The sequence below is a fragment of the Rutidosis leptorrhynchoides genome, chromosome 1, assembly GCF_046630445.1.
Source record: "Rutidosis leptorrhynchoides isolate AG116_Rl617_1_P2 chromosome 1, CSIRO_AGI_Rlap_v1, whole genome shotgun sequence".
Lineage (NCBI taxonomy): Eukaryota > Viridiplantae > Streptophyta > Magnoliopsida > Asterales > Asteraceae > Rutidosis > Rutidosis leptorrhynchoides.
The window spans coordinates 379,155,483-379,178,952 of NC_092333.1; positions in this window are offsets into that span (position 1 = coordinate 379,155,483).

Here is a 23,470-nt window from a genome sequence, read left to right on the forward strand (position 1 = left end):
ATGTGGTCGCGGATGCGTTGAGTCGAAAGAGTCAACATCCGGCGATACGAGTTGGATCGTTACGTTTGATTATTACCAACGATTTTCTTGAAAATCTTGGTGAGATTCAAATAGAGGCTTATGTTCACAACAAGCATACGGAGCGAATCGTGGGCCAATCAGAGTTTATTACTATGGGTCCGCGTGGTTTGTTGACTTTCTAAGGAAGGGTGTGGGTGCCTAAGATGGGTGATTACCGACGAGTGCTACTTGATGAAGCACATAAGCAAAATATTCCATTCATCCGGGCGCGATGAAAATGTATCTTGACTTAAAGAAAGATTATTGGTGGCCGGGCATGAAGCGTGATGTTGTGAAGTATGTTGAGCAATGCGTCACGTGTTTGCAAGTAAAAGCCGAACACCAAAAGCCGTATGGTAAATTGCAACCGTTAGAAATTCCGAAATAGAAATGGGAGCACATTACCATGGATTTCATAACAAAGTTACCTAAGACGGCGAGAACCCAAGTTGATACGATTTGGGTGATAGTTGACCGGTTGACGAAAAGTGCTTTGTTTCTTCCCATTAAAGAAGCGATATCGTCGGAGACCTTGGCTAAGTTGTTTATCAAGGAAGTGGTCGCTCGACATGGGGTTCCTATATCTATTATTTCGGATCAAGATACCCGTTTTACATCTCGATTTTGGGAAAAGTTTCATGAGGATATGGGTACACAATTGAAGTTGAGCACGGTGTATCATCCTCAAACGGACGGTCAAACCGAACGTACGAACCAAACTTTGGAAGATATGTTACGGGCGTGCATTATTGATTTCGGTGGTCGTTGAGATGAGCATTTGAATTTGGTGGAATTCTCGTACAATAATAGTTATCATACTAGTATCGGGATGCCACCTTATGAGAAACTTTACGGGCGGAGGTATCGAACTCCCATTTGTTGGGGAGAAGTGGGTCAAAGAGAAATCGGGAGTACCGATTTGGTTTTAGAGACGAATAACAAGATTGATATTATTCGGGAACATTTGAGAAAGGCTCAAGATATACAAAAGTTGTATGCCGACAAACGTAGATGAACGATCGAATTTCAAGAAGGCGATATGGTGATGCTTAAGGTTTCGCCATGGAAGGGTATTATTCGATTTCGAAAACGGGGAAAGTTAGCTCCTCGGTTTATTGGTCCCTTTAAAGTTTTAGCTCGTGTTGGTGAAGTTGCGTATCGTTTGGAATTACCCGAAGAGCTTGTAGGGATTCATAATACATTTCATGTTTCCCATCTCCGTAAGTGTCTTGCGGATGATTCATCATAGGTGCCGTTAGACGAAATTGAGCTAAATAACAAGTTGGAGTATGTTGAGGAGCCGGTTGCTATACTCGATGAAAAGGTTAAGAAATTGAGAAATAAAGAGGTGAGGACTTTTAAAGTCCAATGGCGTCGAAGTATAGGTTCCGAGTTTACTTGGGAGCCCGAAGAGTTCGTGTTGGTATATCTTCCCTCTTGTCATGCGGCTTGGATTGCGAGGACGCAATCCGAATAAGTGGGGGAGAGTTGTAAGACCCTAATCAGTTTGTACAGCAGTGTAATTATGTTACATAGAGTGTGGGTGATGTTGTGCAGTTAAACAGAAGTCACTGAATGAGCTGAGCCTAGTGCGCGCCGAGCACACTAAAGGGAGCGCGCCGCGCACCCCTTACTGTAGCCGGGTTCTAGCTTTTTAAATCAGATATTTTGATGGGTATTTTGGTAAATTCACTTATGGACGGGTTAAAGACAGATATGTCAGTTTGGGGAGCACCATTACTCCATTATCAACAACCTTATCACTTTAACTTTAATTCTAGAGAGAGATTGTGATTTTTGAGAGAGAAGGCTTAAATCCAAGAGGAAGGAGCTTGTTTTGGGTTAAAGTTCAAGCATTAAAGTCGTTCATCTTATCTCTAGCTTCGTTGTGGTATGTTCTAATTTTATTTTCCTTACTTTGATTTAGTGTAAGGGTTAGGGTTTGAGTAAATGATGAACACAAAACCCATTATTGGTGATTTTGGGTGTTCTTGGGTAAAATTGAGTCTTGAATACTAATTGGTGACTAGTCTAGGGTTTCAAAGTATTAAATGATGTTTATGAACCCTAATTGGTGAGTTAATTGCTAACACACCTAGTTATTTAGTAAATGGGTGTTGGTTAGTTAGTGGATGACCCGAAATGGGTGTGTTGTCTTAAAATGGTTATTTGGGTAATAAATTAACCTAGTTTGGAAAGATGGGTATGAATTACCCTAATTATGTGTTAGTTGGTGTTGTTGGACCTTAATCACTAGATTTTAAGTGATTAGTGGTGGTCTTGACTTTAATTGGGCGGTTTTGGTATAAATGGGCGATGTAATACATTAAGTCATTAAATGCTCATGTGTAAGTGTTAGTATTGAGTCCACTTAGCTTGTGTGTTGATCAAGTACTTATTATATTAGGTACTTTGCTTTGAAGCTTGTGGAGGTTGAAATCGTCATCTAATTGTTAAGGTGAGTGGAATAATTATATGCGTATGTATATAATGTATCTATTTGTTGTAGCGTGAAATGTGTAGTGTCGAGGTGTTAAGACACCACGTTTCACGTGAAGGGTGTAGCATCGAGGTGTTAAGATGCCACTCGGGTGTAGCATCGAGGTGTTAAGATGCCACCTAGGAGTGTAGTGTCGAGGTGTTAAGACACCACTCCGTAAAATAATGATTGTTGCATCGGGGTGTTAAGATGCCACTCGGGGTGATGTGCCGAGGTGTTAAGGTGCCACCCTAGGGGTTAGTGGTGCGAGGTGTTAAGTGCCCTAATGGATGTTATGAACACCAATGGCGTTTTCGCGAGCGCCGTTCCCTTGTACTATTGGTCGACCATGGTTACTTGTGTTGTAAGCATATTATATCATTTCGAGTTATATTATTATGCGGTTGTTGCTAGCTTGTTAATGTGACGATAAGCTAATTGTGTTGCTAGCATGTTTGCGGTTTGTGTAAGTGTATGCAAGTTGGTATAATTATATATGTATTCGTATAATTATTGCATTCACTAAGCTTTGCTTACCCTCTCGTTGTTTACCATTTTATAGGTTCGATTTTGGACAAGGGTAAGGGCATCGTTTTGGACTAGAGATCCCGCTTGATACTAGGGGACGCTTTTGGCTTTAGTAGCTCTTGGAGTTTGACCGGTAGTTGGGTAGTTTAATCCCAAACGCCATGCTCATTGTGTAGTTTGGAACTTAAACTTTTTGGTGGTCGAAACTCTAAACTTGTATTAAACTTGTATTTTGGGTCGTGTGGGCCCCGCTTGTAAAACATCATTTTTATGTTTGATTCGTGTTAGTTTTACATATATAAGTTTGTTGTGAAAAGCGTTCGGTCTAAAAGTGTCGGGAAGTCGAAGATCTTTTCGCGAAAAATGTACATTTTGATCAGAACTGTCTCAGGCCTTGTGCGCGGCGCGCACAGGCAGTGGTGCGCGCCACGCACCCTCCAGACCAGTTTTAAATTTTTTTTATTCCGCGTTTTTGGTTGGTTAACGGGTTGGGTTGTTACACCGACTCACTAGTTTCTTCCTCTTCGGACCTGTTTCGTTTTGCTAATTTTCTAGGGATATATGATCTTCCTCTAATATGAGCCGTTGTTTTCAGAAATGGTTTAGAAAAACCTGGTGGCTTAGAGGTTCCCGGGTTATTGTTACAACTTAAGAAATACGGGTGTTGGCGATACATATAAAGTTCATCGGGGTTGGAATCAGGTTTCTCTATTTTGATGCCCTTTCCCTTATTATTTTCTTTTACTTTTTCAAATTGGGTTGAGGTAATTTCTATAACATCATCGGAATTCTCATCGGGATCCGATTCATCGGAAAATTGGTAATCTTCCTAATATTTTGCTTCCTCGGTGGAAACACCATTGACCATTATTAATTTTGGTCCATTCGTTGAGGGTTTTCTTTTACTTATATGTTTTTCTGTGGTTCCTAGTATTTCCTCCTCCGGAACCTCCTCTTCTTCCAGTTCTTCTTCTTTCGGTTCCTCTTCTTTCGGTTCCTCTTCGGGAAATTGTAAATCTTCCCAATATATATTCGACTCTTCATTATTATTTGGTGAGTCGGTGGGATTTGTACTAGAGGTAGATATCTATCACATAATATCAAACATGTTAAGAGATTAATATATCACATAATATTTACATGTTACAATTTGTAGTTTCCAACAAAAAAATATTAAGACACACTAATACAAATTTTCTGGTTCTCTAAGACCAACAATCTGATACCAACTGAAATGTCCCGTTCATATTGATTATAAACATTCCATATTAATTGATTTCATCGCGAGGTTTTAACCTCTATATGAGACGTTTTTCAAAGACTGCATTCATTTTTAAAATAACCATAACTTTTATTTTATCGATAAAGGTTTTAAAAAAAACATTACGTAGATTATCAAATAATGATAATCTAAAATATACCGTTTACACACGACCATTACATAATGGTCTACAATAAAAATATATTATATCGAAATAAGTTTCTTGAATGCAGTTTTTACACAATATCATACAATCATGGACTCCAAATCTTGTCCTTATTGTAGTATGCAACAGCGGAAGCTCTTAATAATCACCTAAGAATAAATATGCTTAAAATGTCAACAAAAAAATGTTGGTGAGTTATACGTTTAACCTATATATTATCAAATTAATATAATAGACCACAAGATTTCATTTATTCAATAATCTTACACTCACAAGTGTATAAAAATCATTCTATGATGAACACCTGGTAACCGACATTAACATAATGCATATAGAATATTCCCCGTATACTCGCAAGTATTTCATAAATTGGCAATCGCAATCACCATACAAATCGAAGTATTAAAGCATTCCAAATTCCAGAATGGGGTTTGTTAGGCCCATAGATCTATCTTTAGGATTCGCATCAATTAGGGGTCATTTCCCTAATTCTTAGGCTAGCAGACTTGAAGGGATAATATTCGGTTTAATAATCCAACCATAGAATGTAGTTTCGCATACTTGTGTCTATTTTGTAAAACATTTATAAAGCTGCATGTGTTCTCATCCCAAAAATATTAGATTTTAAAAGTGGGACTATAACTCACTTTCACAGATTTTTCCTTCGTTGGAAATAAGACTTGGCCACTGGTCAATTCACGAACCTATAACAAATATGTACATATATATCAAAGTATGATTTAAATATATTCACAACATTTTTTATTACGTTTTTATGATTTAAGTTAGTTAAGTTAGCAGTCCTCGTTAGTAACCTACAACTAGTTGTCCACAGTTAGAGTTACTGAAATAAATCAATATATATATTATCTCGAATCAATCCACGACCCAGTGTATACAAGTATCAGGCTAGATCACAACTCAAAGTATATATATTATTTTGGAATCAACCTCAACCCTGTATAGCTAACTCAAACGTTACTGCATATAGAGTGTCTATGGTTGTTCCGAAATATATATATATATATATATATATATATATATATATATATATATATATATATATATATATATATATATATATATATATATATATATATATATATATATATATATATATATATATATATATATATATATATGGGTCGATATGATATGTCAAAACATTGTATACGTGTCTATGGTATCCCAAGAATACATAATATATAAATTAGTTAGGATATGTTTAGTCTAGATTTGTTACAAAATTTTCGTAGCTAAAACTAGCAAATTTATCCAATTTTGTTTTACCCGTCATTTCTTCGTTTCAAATCCGTTTTGAGTGATTCAAGTTGCTATGGTTTCATAATGAACTGAAATTTATGAAACTAAATAGAAAAAGTACAAGTTTATAGTCAAAAATACAGGTTACAAGTCATTTTTTAAAGAGGTAGTCATTTCCGTCGAAAGAACGACATCTTGATGGCCATTTTGAAAAACATACTTCCACTTTGAGTTTAACCATGATTTTTGGATATAATTTCATGTTCATAAGAAAAATAATTTTCCCATAAGAACAACTTTTAAATCAAAGTTTATCATAGTCTTTAATTATCAAATCCAAAATAGCCCGCGGTGTTACTACAACGGCGTATGTCCGGTTTTACGGTGTTTTTCGTGTTTCCAGGTTTTAAATCATTAAGTTAGCATATCATATAGATATAGAGCATGTGTTTAGTTGATTTTAAAATTCAAGTTAGAAGGATTAACTTTATTTGCGAACAAGTTTAGAATTAATTAAACTATGTTCTAGTGATTACATGTTCAAATCTTCGAATAAGATAGTTTTATATATATGAATCGAATGATGTTATGATCATCATTACTACCTCAAGTTTAGTAGGTAAACCTACTGGAAGTGACAAAAATTGATCTAGCTTCAAAGGATTCTTGGATGGCTTGAAAGTTTTTGAAATAGAATCATGACACGAAAACAAGTTCAAGTAAGATTATCACTCGAAATAAGATTGTTATAGTTATAGAAATTGAACCAAAGTTTGAATATGAGTATTACCTTAAATTAGAAAGATATATTACTGTAAATAAGAAAGATTTCTTGAGATTGGATGATCACTTGAAATGGATTAGAAAGCTTGGAAGTACACTTGTAAACTTGAGAGTATTCTTGATTTTATGAAACTAGAACTTATAGAATTTATGAAGAACACTTAGAACTTGAAGATAGAACTTGAGAGAGATCGATTAGATAAAGAAAATTGAAGAATGAAAGTGTTTGTAGGTGTTTTTGGTCGTTGGTATATGGATTAGATATAAAGGATGTGTAAGTTTGTTTTCATGTAAATAATTCATGAATGATTTATAATATTTTTTGTAATTTTATGAGATATTTCATGCTAGTTGCCAAATGATGGTTCCCACATGTTTAATGACTCATATGGGCTGCTAAGGAGATGATCATTGAAGTGTATATACCAAAAGTGTATACATCTAGAAGCTGTGTATTGTACGAGTACGAAAGTGCATACGAGTAGAATTGTTGATGAAAATGAATGAGGATGTAATTGTAAGGATTTTTGTTAAGTAGAAGTACTTTGATATGTGTATTGAAGTCTTTCAAAAGTGTACAATTAAATCTTAATACACTACATGTATATACATTTTAACTGAGTCGTTAAGTCATCGTTAGTCGTTACATGTAAGTGTTGTTTTGAAACCTTTAAGTTAACGATCTCATTTAATGTTGTTAACCCATTATTTATTATATCTAATGAGATGTTAAATTATTACATTATAATGATATTATGATGTATGAATATATCTTAATATGATATAAAAACATTAAAATATCGTTACAACGATAATCGTTACATATATGTCTCGTTTTGAAATCCTTAAGTTAGTAGTCTTGTTTTTACATATGTAGTTCATTGTTAACACACTTAATGATATACTTAATTATTATTTTATCATGTTAAACATAGTGTATCTATATCTTAATATGATTCATATGTATTTAGTAAGACGTTGTTATAACGATAATCGTTATATATATCGTTTCGAGTTTCTTAATTCAATAATCTCATTTTTATGTATATCACTCATTGTTAATACACTTAGTAAGATACTTACTTATCATAATCTCATGTTAACCATATATATATATATATATATATATATATATATATATATATATATATATATATATATATATATATATATATATATATATATATATATATATATATATCATGTAGTTTTTACAAGTTTTTAACGTTCGTGAATCGCCGGTCAACTTAGGTGGTCAATTGTCTACATGAAACTCATTTCAATTAATCAAGTCTTAACAAGTTTGATTGATTAACATGTTGGAAACATTTAATCTTGCAAATATAGTTTTTATTTAATATATAATCATGAAAAAGTTCGGTCACTACAAATTCGTAGGTATGAAATTTCGAATGAACATGGCTAATGTTCTAAGAGAGAGATTGTAATAGCACGATCTTGATTGGTTAATTTACCAGAAGCCACGGGAAAAGATAGAACTATCAAGAAATATGTTCTTGATATAGTTAGAGATCAAGTAGAATGCAAGAGTCGTGTAACATGGCACATGATGACAGTATGGTGTGTGAATCATCATGTTTCATTAGAAACTCAGCATGACTTACTGTAATATAATCAAGTTGATCAAGTGTCATTATATTATGCTAACTCATGCTTCAGTTCCCAACACTACTTAAAAAACATTCATATTTTAAACTCGAAGGTTTCAGAATTTAGAAACTAAAATAGTTTCTTTTATGATGTAAACAGGTAGTGCGAAGAGATAAATGATTTTGGATAACAATAGTTATGAAGATATCTTCAGAAACATCGAAGATATTTATAATGAAAGATATGATGATATCTTAGAATATCTAAGATCAGAGGATGATGAAGAATATTGTCCGCAAGGGTTTAGAGTAAGAAGTAAGGTATTTGCTAAAGACTTCAGCAGACACTGAATCATTTGGATTCTTTGAAGGCAGATTTAGTCTTTATGATTTATCTAAAGCCGCCTTCATGGTTTGCTCAATCCGTTTTCCAGTTCTAAACCTTCTCTTTTTCTGAGCTTTGCCAACACACTATTCTTTATCATTAAACTTTTAACTATTACGGTTGTCTACAGTTTCTGCTGCTTCATTCAGCTTTTCCAAAAATTCGGAGAACTAATTCGTAAATTGGGGTGTTTTTCAGAAACATCACATTCGAAGTATGTAAGTCTTGGAGATAGACGTTATATGTATATATAACTGTTGGCGTAGAATTGCTGCGAAATTTGAGAATAATGATTTAAGCTTTTTGGTATGGCAACTACCATTACAAGATGCATATGAGTGCATGATAGGGTTTCAATGAATAAGTATAGTGATTTTTCGGAGAGGCTTAAAGATCAATGATGTTGTTGGTATGTTTACTGCTAATGTGAAAAGATGTAAAAGGTTCCCCGGTAACACAGATGAAGGGGTAATCGTTATAATAAGGCATATTCGATTGAGCAATTGAAGTTGATTTGCTGGAGCTGTGACAAAATTGTCTATTTTGAAAAGGGACTGAAAAGTTATTTTTGGTAATAAATGCCAAAAGATCTGACACAGACGTGTTAAACTATGACTTTGGTTTTGAGAGTTTTTCAGATGCATGACTGTGGGTAACATGTGGTTGGATCATCATCTCGATTATTCATTGTTTGAAGTGTCTTCAGGAATTTTGAATGGTTTGAACACAGATTGTAATTGTTAATATATCTATGATGTTCTAGAATTTTGAATTATACAAATATTTTCCTGGGTTTTATGAATAGAAGTGATGTTCTATCACAGTTTTTAAGTCAAAGTATAGCTTTGAAATCTGTAGGAATCTAAGGGTGATGATATCAGTTATATTTCGAATTGAATTCTGATATGTTAAAATCAGAATATGTAATTGAATTTGGATGAGAATGGTTGCTTTGATTTCTATACAAGAATGTATATCGTTGTGAAATTAGTGAGTATAGTTGATGACTGCTGAATTAGAATCGAATAATGTAACATATTAATTGTAAATTTATATATTTCTCGGGTATTACCTACCCGTTAAAAGTTTCACAAGTAATATTTTGTACCAGAAAGTTTTATTACAGTCTTTATGAAAATATCTGTATATTTTCTTCAAATGTAATACATATTTAATGAGTTAATATTAAATTAAACTCATTTGACTTCCGGCTGGAACTAGATATGAATAATCTCTAAAACTTTAGAAATTTCGTAATCTTCGTGGATTATCACTTCAACGTAAATGAAATTATGAATTAATACTTCATTAATCATTTTTATTGATATTTATTCGGTGAATGATGTTTGGTGTTCGTGAGATCCTTGTGAACTTCGCAAGGTACGAATGATGTTGTCTAGAAAGTTTCGAGTACATCGAAGATGAAAGTGTAAAATCAAACATGTAATTGATTGATACACTTGATTTATTATGAATTGGAATTCATTGAGTTTGGAACAGAGATAGTAGTTAACAATGGTTAAATCGTTAACGAAGGATGTACATCATTGCATATTAGTAATATGAATTAACCGAGTAGTATCTACCCTTATTTAATTAATACATAATGGCTTAGTACGGAAAGATATACTATGATTTCAAGATTTATATATATAAGATATACATATAAATTTTTCAGTGGAAATGGGTTAATACTTCATAACTTGTTATTTCAACATACCCATTGATGATTGTAATGTCGATATCGTCAATGATTATGGAGCTGTGTAACCTGTGGTGCTACAGGTGTTGTTGGTGTTGACGATGCTGACGGCACTAACAGTACTGGTGATGCTAACGGTACTGTTGATGCTGCTGGTAAAACAAGTCTAACTTGTAAATCGTGCACCATTTCGGTCAGGGTTTCATTTCCTCATTTCTATTCACTCACTCATCTGGCTTATAATTAGAACTAGAATAAATAATCTCTAAACCTTTTAGAAACTACATATTCTCTGCAGAATATTTCTTTGATGAAGTTATGAATCAATACTTCATCGTTTGTTGTTGTTGGTATTCCTTGGTATCTACAGGGCGTGTGACGTCGGTGCTCATGAGACAGATTGTGATGTTGGGGATTACGATGCGGGTGTTGTTGGAGGTGGTAATGGTACTGTTGATGTTCATGATGGTGGTATTGCTGATGCCGGTGATGCTGCTGGTGCTTATAACCTTTGCACCATATTCTCCAAAGCTACTATCCGAGTGCGAAGCTCGTTAACTTCTTCTATTACACCTGGGTGGTTATCGGTTCGAAGGGGCGGATGAATAAGATCTAGAATATGAGATAGTATATAATCATGACGAGATACTCTGGAAATGAGAGAGAAAATGGTGTATCGGATAGGTTCGCCGGTAAGTGCTTCAGCTTCATCGCCAAGAGGGCAATGTGGTGGATGGAAGGGATCACCTTCTTCTTGTCTCCAATGATTAAGTAGACTACGAACCCATCCCCAATTCATCCAGAATAGATGATGGCTAATTGGTTGATCCATTCTGGTCACACTGCTTTCGGAGCTCGAGTGAAATTCCATATCGGAGTCCGAAGAACTTGAACTACTGGCGAATTCTATTTCATACGATTGAATAAAGGATTTTTCGATATGAAACGATTTCCTACTATCTGATGGTATTCTAATTCTAATTTCCGACCCGAACTTTTCCATGATTATATATTATATGAGATTAATATTTACATGAATAAATGTTTCCAAAATGTTGAGCAATCAAACTTGTTAAGACTTGATTAATTGAAACGGTTATTGTGTTAACGTTTGATCACCCAGTTTGTCCGATGATTCACGAACATTATAACTTGTATATGACATGATATTATATATATGAACATATATATATATGTTTAACATGATATAATGATAATTAAAGTATCTCATTATGTATATTAACAATGAACCTTATACATAAAACAAGACTACTAAATTAAGAAATTCAAAAGGATATCTATACGTAACGATTATCGTTGTAATAACGTCTTAATATTTATATATTATATTAAAATATATTAGTACATCATGTTATCATGATAATGTAACAATTTAACATCTCATTAAATATAATAACAATGGGATTAATTACATTTAACGAAATCGTTAACTTAAAGGTTTCGAAACAACACTTACATGTAACAACTAACGATGACTTAGCGACTCAGTTAAAATGTATATACATGTAGTGTATTAAGATGTATTAATATACTTTTGGAAGGCTTCAAGACCCATATAAAAGTACTTCTACTTAACAAAAATTCTTACAATTGCATTCTCATTCATTTTCATCAACAATTCTACTCGTATGCACCCGTATTCATACTCGTACAATACACAGCTCCTAGATGTATATACTATTGGTATATACACTTCAATTATCAACTCTTAGTAGCCTTAATGAGTCATCAAACATGTGGGAACCATCATTTAGAAACTAGCATGAAATATCTCACAAAATTACAAAAAAATATTATAATTCATTCATGAATTATTTACAAGAAAACAAACTTACACATCCTTTATATCTAATCCATGAGTCACAACCAAAAACACATACAAACACTTTAATTCTTCAATTTTATTCATCTAATTGATCTCTCTCAAGTTCTATCTTCATGTTCTAAGTGTTCTTCATAAATTCTATAAGTTCTAGTTTCATAAAATCAAGAACACTTCCAAGTTTGCAAGTTTACTTCCAAGCTTTCTAATCCATTCCAAGCAATCATCTAGGATCAATAAACCTTTTTTATTTACAGTAGGTTATCTCTATAATTCAAGGTAATACTCATATTCAAACTTTGATTCAATTTTTATAACTACAACAATCTTAATTCGAGTAGAAATCTTACTTGAATTTGTTTTCGTGTCATGATTCTACTTTAAGAACTTTCAAGCCATCCAAGATCCTTTGAAGCGAGATCATTTCTTATCACTTCCAGTAGGTTTACCTACTATACTTGAGGTAGTAATAATGTTCATAACATCATTCAATTCATATATATATATATATATATATATATATATATATATATATATATATATATATATATATATATATATATATATATCTTATTCGAAGATTTAAACTTATAATCACTAGAATATAGTTTAGTTAATTCTAAACTTGTTCACAAATAAAGTTAATCCTTCTAACTTAACTTTTAAAATCAACTAAACACATGTTCTATGTCTATATGATATGCTAACTTAATGATTTAAACCTTGAAAACACGAAGAACACCGTAAAAACGGACATACGCCGTCGTAGTGAAAGTTGTTCTTCTGGGAAAATTATATTTCATATGAACATGAAACTATATCCAAAAATCATGGTTAAACACAAAGTGGAAGTATGTTTTTTCAAAATGGTAATCAAGATGTCGTTCTTTCGACAGAAATGACTACCTCTTACAAAAACGACTTGTAACCTGTATTTATAACTATAAACTTTAACTGTTTCTGTTTATTTTCATAAATTTCAGTTCATTATGAAACCATAGCAACTTGATTCACTCAAAACGGATTTAAAACGAAGAAGTTATGGGCAAAACAAAATTGGATATTTTTGCTTGTTTTAGCTACGTGAAACTTTGTAACAAATATATACTAACCATAACTTAACTAACTTATATTGTATTATACATGTATTCTAATATATATTATGTAATCTGGATAGACCATAGACACGTATACAATATTTTGACATATCATATCGACGTCATTCTATATATATATTATTTGGAATAACCATAGACACTCTATATGCGGTAATGCTCAAGTTAGCTATACAGGGTTGAGGTTGATTCCAAAATAATATATATACTTTGAGTTGTGATCGAGTCTGAGACTTGTATACACTGGGTATTGGATTGATTCGAGATAATATATATTGATTTATTTCTGTACTATTAACTGTGGACAACTAATTGTGGACTACTAACGTTGGACTATTAACTTAATAAACTTAAATCATTAACATGTAATAAAAAATGTTGTGAATATATTTCGATCATACTTTGATATATGTATATATTTGTATTAGGTTCGTGAATCGAACCGTGGCCAAGTCTTATTTCCGACGATTTGAAAATCTGTGAAAGTGATTTATAGTCCCACTTTTGAAATCTAATATTTTTGGGATGAGAATACATGCAGTTTTATAAATGTTTTATGAAATAGATAGAAGTAATCGAAATTACATTCTATGGTTGGATTATCGAAATCGAATATCGCCCTTCGCGTCTGGTAACCTAAGATAGATCTATTGGGCCTAACAACCCCCATTCATGTCTATGGATGGCTTTAGTACTTCGAGATTATTATTATACAGATGATGATGTTTATGGGGATATTCTATGCATTATGGTTAATGTCGGTTACCAGGTGTTCAATCCATATGAATGATTTTTATGCAGATGGCTATATGCATGCATGATGTTTATGAGAAATGGAAATATGAAATCTTGTAGTCTATTATTACGATTTGATAAATATATAGGCTAAACCTATAACTCACCAACATTTTTGTTGACGTTTAAAGCATGTTTATTCTCAGGTGATTATTAAGAGCTTTCGCTGTTGCATGCTAATTTAAGGACAAGAATTGGAGTCAGCATGCTTGTAATATATTGTTTAAAAACTGCATTCGGAGATTTAAATCAATGTGTAATATTATTGTAAACCATCTACATTATGGTTTTAAACCTTTATCGATAAAATAAAGGTTATGGTTTATATTAAAAATGAATGCAGTCTTTGATAAACGTCTCATATAGAGGTAAAACCTCGCAACGAAATCAATTAATATGAAACGTTTATAATCGATATGAACGGGACATTTCAGTTGGTATCTGAGCGTTGGTCTTAGAGAACCAGAAATTTGCATTAGTGTGTCTAACCGAGTTTGTTAGGATGCATTAGTGAGTCTGGACTTCGACCGTGTTTACTTTAAAAACGATTGCTTAACACTTTTGTTGGAAACTATATATTTTTACATGTAAATATTATGTGCTATATTAATCTCTTAACGTGTTTGATATTATGTGATAGATGTCTACCTCTAGTACAAATCCCATCGACTCACCTAATAATAATGAAGAGTCGGATGTATTTTGGGAAGATTCACAAATTCCCGAAGTGGAACCGAAAGAAGAGGAACCGAAAGAAGAGGAACCAGAAGAAGAGGTTCCGGAGGAAGAAATTTTAATAACTACAGAAAAACGGTTAGATAAAAGAAAATCCTCAACCAATGGACCAAAGTTAAAAATGGTTAATGGTGTTTCCGCCGAGAAAGAAAAATATTGGGAAAATTACCAATTTTCTGATGAATCGGATCCCGACGAGGATTCCGATGATGTTATAGAAATTACCCCGACCCAATTTAAGAAAGCATAAGAAAATAATAAGGGAAAAGGCGTCAAAATAGAGAAACCTAATTACAACCCCGGTGAACTTTATGTTAACATGAAGTACCCTGATGGGGTGTATCGTAAACACCCATATTTTTTAAATTTTAACTATAACCCAGGAACATTTAAGCCACCAGGTTTTTCTAAACCATTTGTGAGTCGGAATAAAGAGTTGTAATCATGCTGTGTAATATATGTATTGTCGTGTGCTTGTACTTTTATGATATATGTAAATATTGCTTGTATTGTTTGTTAATTATCTTTTACAAATCTAATCCTCGTCTATTTTACAGTATAAAATACAAAATGGATGTTAAGGATAGACAACCGAGTATTTTAGAAGACCTACCAGGGGATATGATTGATGAAATCTTGTCCAGAGTCGGTCAGAATTCATCGGCATAATTATTTATGGCGAAATTAGTGTGTCGAACATTTGAAAGAAGTTCCAGGAATGCCTTAGTTTATAAAAGGCTTTCCTTTGAGAGATGGGGTATATCACATTGGGGAGACCTTAAGTTACGCCGTGTTTTCTTTAAGGCATTAAGTGCGGGGAACCCAAATGCAATTTTACGCTACGGGTTGAGAGCCTATTTTGACTCCACATATCCCAACATATGACTTTGTTCTTTAGAAAGAGCTTCCAACATGCAACTTAAATAAGCATGTTATTCTTACGGGTTAGTGATGTTCACTTCTCACCAAATTGAGAAAAAGAACATCAGATTGCAACTGTTAAAATAAAACATTCCCACAAGTGAAGGATTCAGTAGTTGGAGTGAGAGACAAGGTTTTTAGATTGTTACGGGACTGTTGGGCATTACGTAACCCTCGTCCTTTTGACGACGTTACAACATGCTGTCTTGCCAACGACCACAACGGTTATTTTCCACAAGACCAAGGATGGGAAATAATACTAGTAAAACCCGAATGCATGACTTGTTTCTGGACCTACGAATTACGTGTCTTTATTACCTTTGCTGAACGACTTGCACTTAACTAGAATTGACTTCACAACTTCCTTGTATCAAAGTTATTGTGTGTGCTATATTTCATGCTATATGTAAAATAACGGTATTGCAATTTTATAAAATATTGTATAAAAGTTTGAACGCGAAATATTATTGTAATCAGTTTTTCATATAGAATTGTAGTAGTTGAATTGTATATTAGCTACTAAGTATGAACTTAACGGGAAGGTACTACCCGAATAAAAAATTATAAAACGCTAATATGAAGAAAAAGCTTTTATAAATAAGTTCATATTATGCTACGAAATACTATTCACTACTCTTAATATTCTATATGATTAACCTGATTCTTTTGGCTATTTTTGAAGGAAATGGAACCGACTACTCGTCAGAACTTGAACATGAGCGAGGAAGACTTCCGTGTTTTCTTTACAGTAAACATAGCTGCAGTACATTCTGCAATGCAAAACAACAATAACTCTAAATCCAGCAATGGAACTAATGCCACAAGAACTCGTGTAGGATACTCTTACAAAGAATTCACTGCCTGTAAACCTTTGGAATTCGATGGAACCGAGGGTCCAATCGGATTAAAACGATGGACCGAGAAGGTTGAATCGGTGTTTGCCATAAGTAAATGTACTGAAGAAGATAAGATAAAGTACGCTACGCATACCTTCACGGGTACTGCGTTAACATGGTGGAACACTTATCTCGAGCAGGTGGGACAAGATGCTGCTTACGCATTACCGTGGTCAGCATTCAAACACCTGATAACTGAACAGTACTGTCCCAGAAACGAGGTCAATAAGTTCAAGGTAGATCTTAGAGGATTACGAGCGCAAGGATTCGACATTACCACGTACGAACGAAGATTCACAGAGTTGTGCATATTATCTCCAAGAGTGTTCGAAGATGAAGAGGAAAAGATCGACGCATTTGTAAAAGGGTTACCAGAAAGGATTCAAGAAGATGTGAGTTCACACGAGCCCACCTCCATAAAAAAGGCAAGTCGAATGGCTCACAAACTAATAAATCAGATTGAGGGAACAATTAAAGAGTAGGCGACCGAAGAAGCCAACACGAAACAAATCAAGAGAAAGTGGGAAGAAAACGGTGACAAGGGTGACCAATACAACAATAACAACAACAACAATAATCGCAATCACAAACGTAACAACTACCACAACAACCGCAACCTTAACCGTAACAACAATAGCAATCCCAATCACAACTACAACAACTACAACAACCGTTCCAACAATAATAACAACCGCAACAACAACAATCCCAACAATAAAAATCAGAGGCAGAAACCATGCCAGAGGTGTGATGTGTGACGACTCGGAAATTTCTGACCAAATTTAAACTTTATTTTTATATTATTCCGACACGATAAGCAAAGTTTGTTAAGTTGAATCTCAAGGATTTTAAAATATATTCATACATTCATTTAACCTCGACCAAGTTCTGACGATTCACGAACCATTATGTAAATGGATACGATTATATATGTATATATATACGTATATATATTAATTTGAAAACGTTAACAATGTATTAGATGTATAATACTTTACATAAACGTTTTTGTTTCAATACATGTTAATATATTTATCGATGAGATTAAAATATCACATGATTGAATTATCAAATACAACGTGTTATGATTACGAGTCTCTGTTGAGAGGTCCACTTTGATTTAGGAAACCTTTCTTTTTTAACGGTATTCGGAATATTTGGTAAAGTGATTTACAAGTAAGAACAAAATTGTCAAGTAACGGGAACTAGACAAGGGTTAGTGGAGATTTCTGTTTGATTTCCAATTCATAATTTACAATATTATCCTCGTGACTTTTGATACGGTAACTATTAGCTTTCATAATATTTAATATGAAAGTAATACTATGGAATATAGATAATTTAGAAAATAGATATCGATGTTTTACATTAGAATGCTTTCGTACGTTTGAGTATCCTTTAGACTTAACCCTACGATTCACGATTAAACTGTAATTTAAAAACTTGAAACCTATTATGAATATATAATTCTACTTTTCTAAAATGTTTTATGATATAACGATTTCCATTATTTTAACCTTTTAACAAAATGATTCGTAAATATATTTAGTTTTGGAAAACAAAATTATCATATTTATTTGATTTAGTTTCAAAAGTATAAAAACGTTTTCAATTTAAAAAGAACTTTATTATTAAAACGTATTTAACTTTTATAAATATCTAAAACCACTTTTGACAACTCATTTTTTAACCAGTATGATAAAGATAAAGATAACGATATTTATATTTTATTTTATTAAATATATATATAACGATTTAAATTAATATTATATATATTTATACGCGTATTATACGTACATAGTTTTATACTTTTACTATACTTTAACTTTACCTTTACTTTACTTTTACTTTACTTTAACTTTAATAATTCACTTTAATAATTCATACTTTAATAATTCACTTTAATAATTCATACTTTAATAATTCACTTTAATAATTCATACTTTAATAATTCACATTAATAATTCAAAAATATATTATAAATAGAATTCAATAGGTTTCATTATTTTATAGAAACTTGAAAATATATTTCTCTAAACTCTCTCAATCGATTTACATATATATATTTACTCAGTATTATTTCAAGATATTATTAGTATACATAAAATACTACGACGGAGTTATGTTCAGGCGATTTCAAAATAAGTTTTCAAACGGGATAGAGCTAAGGAAATTATGGGTTATAGCTATGGAGGTTATGGGTATTGTTCGAGGGTATAGCTCGTGAGGCCAACCTAACGTTTATCATTTTCGTTGCGTCTACGTACTTTTCTGCAATATTGAATCACAATATTGATACGTGAGCATTCATATTTTAACTTTTATATATTATTAGTGTATCCCTCACTAGTGCTCGAGTAGATAGAATTATACATGCTTGTACGTTATTATTGTCGTTAGATAGGTTATGTTGAATCCTGATTTAGATACATATGCTACTGAGATAAGGTATATGATATGCATGTCGTTGGAAAGCTGGCGAAAAATTAATAACTTTTCATTTAGAACTCGTGTGATTTCGATGAATAGATTAAAAGATATAGTCAACTGCATTATTATTACTTTTAGTATATTTATTGTTAAAATGATTATTATTACTATCGTCATTATTATCGTCGTTATAATTACTATCTAATTATTATTATTATTATTATTATTATTATTATTATTATTATTATTATTATTATTATTATTATTATTATTATTATTATTATTATTATTATTATCATTATCGTTATTAATAAAATGTATATCAATAAAAATTATTTTTTTATTATTATTACTATCGTTATTATCGTTAAAGTTATAATTAGTATTATTATCATTATTATTATTATCAATAAAATAGTTATTAGTATTATCATTATCATAATATTTATTATTATTAGTATTATTATAATTAAAACTAATATTAATAACATCTAATTATTATGATTACTATTATTATCATTATTATGAACGCGATATAAAATACTACTAAAAGCTATTAACAAATTAATTAGGAAATAATGAGTATAAATATCATGATGAAATTAAAATATAGAAAGACATTGATTTAGATAAAAATATCGTTTTCATTATTTTTACTATTAAAAGTATTATTAATATTAAAACTATCATCTTACTAAGATCATCATTTTTAATAGAAATATCATTGTTATTATAAGATATCATTATTATTATCATTTAGTATTATTATTAATTATCATTTTGAATAGAATTATTATCTTTATAAAATATTATTATTATTACTGTTAATATTAAAAAGTATCGTTACTATTATCATGAATAGAATTATCATTTATCCTAATTAATATCATTTTTAATAAATATAAATATTGTTATTTTTATTAGTAGAATAATGATAATTATTATTATTATTATTATAAAATAATACAACTTTTACTCATTATTATTATTACTATCAATATTATTTTATCAAATAAACATATAATACAGAGACATTTTTACCACACGTAATATAATTACATTAATATTACATATCACTATATTTTTATGATATTAATTGAACTTTATAAATTTTATTATTTAAGATATATAAAAGTATATTTTATCATATATAAATTTTAATATAAATTTTATTATTAATAAATGACTTATATTATTTTCTCTAATAAAATTTGATAAATATATTTAAATATATAAAACGATTATTTAAATTTCATATTGAACATGTATGGACCTTGTAAATCATTTTGGGTCAAATCGACTTTTGTTGACTTTTACATATCGATCTCGAGCATTAAGATTGTGATACACTATGACCTGACCAAAATTGTTGAACAGTTATTGACCAACATATATATATATATATATATATATATATATATATATATATATATATATATATATATATATATATATATATATATATATATATATATATATATATATATAATATAGGTTCGTGAATCCAAGGCCAACCTTGCACTTGTTCAATGACGCCATATGTATTTTTAATACGAAATACAGTATTGTGAGTTTCATTAATCCCTTTTTAAATGCTTTTGCAATAAATATTTTTAGGACTGAGAATACATGCACTTTTATAAATATTTGACGAAATAGACACAATTAATCGAAACTACATTATATGGTTGAATTGTTATACAGGATATCGCCCTTGTTGAACTTGGTAGCCTAAGAAGTGGTGTGTATTATAATTGCCACTAATTGACGCTAATCCTAAAGATAGATCTATGGGCCTTGACAAGCCCCAGTCAGAGAATTTGAACTGCTTTAGTACTTCGATGTTTATATGTTTGGGGATATTCTAGATGCATTTTGTTAATGTCAGTTACCTGGTGTTCAATCCATATGAATGAATTTTAAACACTTACGAGTGTATGATTATTGATTAAATGAAATCTTGTGGTCTATTAAAATTATGGAAATGAATGATTACGATAAACTAATGAACTCATCAACCTTTTGGTTGACACTTGAAAGCATGTTTATTCTCAGGTTTGAAAGAAATATTCCGCTGTGCATTTGCTCATTTTAGAGATATTACTTGGAGTCATTCATGGCATATTTCAAAAGACGTTGCATTCAAGTCATTGAGTTCAATAAACATTATTACTAAAGTAAATGGCAGATTAGGTCATTTATAGTTTAGATGTTATGGAATGGTATGCATGCCTGTCAACTTTCGATGAAATGAACGTCTGTATTTTAAAAATGAATGCAATGTTTGTAAAATTTATCATATAGAGGTCAAATACCTCGCGATGTAACCATATGTTATTGTATTCGTTCTTATGGATTTGGACGGGTCGCTTCATGATGTATACCATCCGACTGGGCTCTGTACGACATCGTGTACTAAGTGTAATAGAAAGGGCCATGGTGCGACGAAGTGTGAAGTTTATGGATCAGTGGCTAGAGGAACAAATAATGCCCACATTACTTGTTTCGCATGCGGGAAGAAGGGCCACTACAGAACTACATGCCCAAATCAGGAAACTAATAATTGGCAAAACCAAGGAAGAGTCTTCAACATTAATGCGGTTGAAGCGCAGGAAGACCCGAAACTTGTTATGCGTACGTTTCTTATTGACGATAAACCTGCTTATGTTTTATTTGATTCGGGGGTGGATAGAAGCTATATGAGTAGAGATTTTTGTGCTAAATTAAGTGGCTCATTAACGCCATTGGATAATAAGTTTTTACTCGAATTAGCAAACGGTAAATTAATTACAGCTGATAAAATATGTCCGAATTGAGAAATTAAACTGGTTAGCGAAACTTTTAAGATTGATTTGATACCAGTAGAGTTAGGGAGTTTTGATGTGATAATTGGCATGGACTGGTTGAAAGAGGTGAAAGTAGAGATCGTTTGTTACAAAAATGAGATTCGCATTATGCGCGAAAAGAGAAAACCCTTAATGGTGTACGGAGAGAAGAGCAACGCGAAGTTAAATCTTATTAGTAATTTGAAGGCGCAAAAGCTAATAAGAAAAGGTTGCTATGCCATTCTAGCACACATCGAAGAAGTCAAACCCGAAGAAAAGAACATCGATGATGTTCCCGTCCCAAAAGAATTTCCCGATGTATTTTCGAAAGAATTACCAGCACTACCTCCACACAGATCTGTTGAATTTCAAATAGATCTTGTACCAAGAGTTGCACCAATAGCTCGTGCTCCTTACAAACTCGCACCTAGCGAAATGAAGGAATTACAAAGTCAATTACAAGAACTTTTAGAGCGTGGTTTCATTCGACCAAGTACATCACCGTGGGGAGCTCCAGTATTGTTTATCAAAAAGAAGGATGGTACATTCAGGTTATGTATCGACTACCGAGAGTTGAACAAACTTAACATCAAGAACCGTTATCCACTACCAAGAATCGACGATTTATTTGATCAACTATAGGGTTCGTCAGTTTATTCGAAGATTGATTTACGTTCTGGGTATCATCAAATGCGGGTGAAGGAGGATGATATTCCGAAGACTACTTTTAGGACTCGTTACGGTCATTATGAGTTTACGGTTATGCAGTTTGGATTGACTAACGCATCAGCTGTGTTCATTGACCTTATGAACCGAGTGTGTGGACCATATCTTGACAAGTTTGTCATTATTTTCATTGATGACATACTTATTTACTCAAAGAATGATCAAGAGCACGAAGAACATTTGAGGAAGGAAAAATTGTACGCTGAATTTTCAAAGTGGGCATTTTGGTTGAAAGAAGTTCAATTCCTCGGTCATATAGTGAGCAAAGAAGGTATTCAAGTTGATCCGGCAAATTGAAACCGCTGAGAAGTGGGAAACACCGAAAACTCCTACACAGATACGCCAATTTTTACGATTGGCTGGTTACTACGGAATATTCATCAAAGATTTTTCCAAAATAGCAAAACCCTTGACTGCATTAACGCATAAAAGGAAGAAATTTGAATGGAAGGATGAACAAGAGAAAGCGTTTCAGTTGTTGAAGAAAAAGTTAACTACGGCACCTATATTGTCATTACCTGAAGGGAATGATGATTTTGTGATATATTGTGACGCCTCAAAGCAAGGCCTCGGTTGTGTATTGATGCAACGAACGAAGGTGATTGCCTATGCGTCCAGACAATTGAAGATTCACGAGCAAAATTATACGACTCATGATTTGGAATTGGGTGCTATTGTTTTTGCATTAAAGACTTGGAGGCACTACTTATATGGGGTCAAAAGTATTATATATACCGACCACAAGAATCTCCAACATATATTTGATCAGAAACAACTGAACATGAGGCATCGTAGGTGGATTGAGTTGTTGAATGATTACGACTTTGAGATTCGTTACCACTCGGGGAAGGCGAATGTAGTAGCAGATGCCCTGAGCAGAAAGGATAGGGAACCTATTCGAGTAAATTCTATGAATATAATTATTCATACTAACCTTACTACTCAAA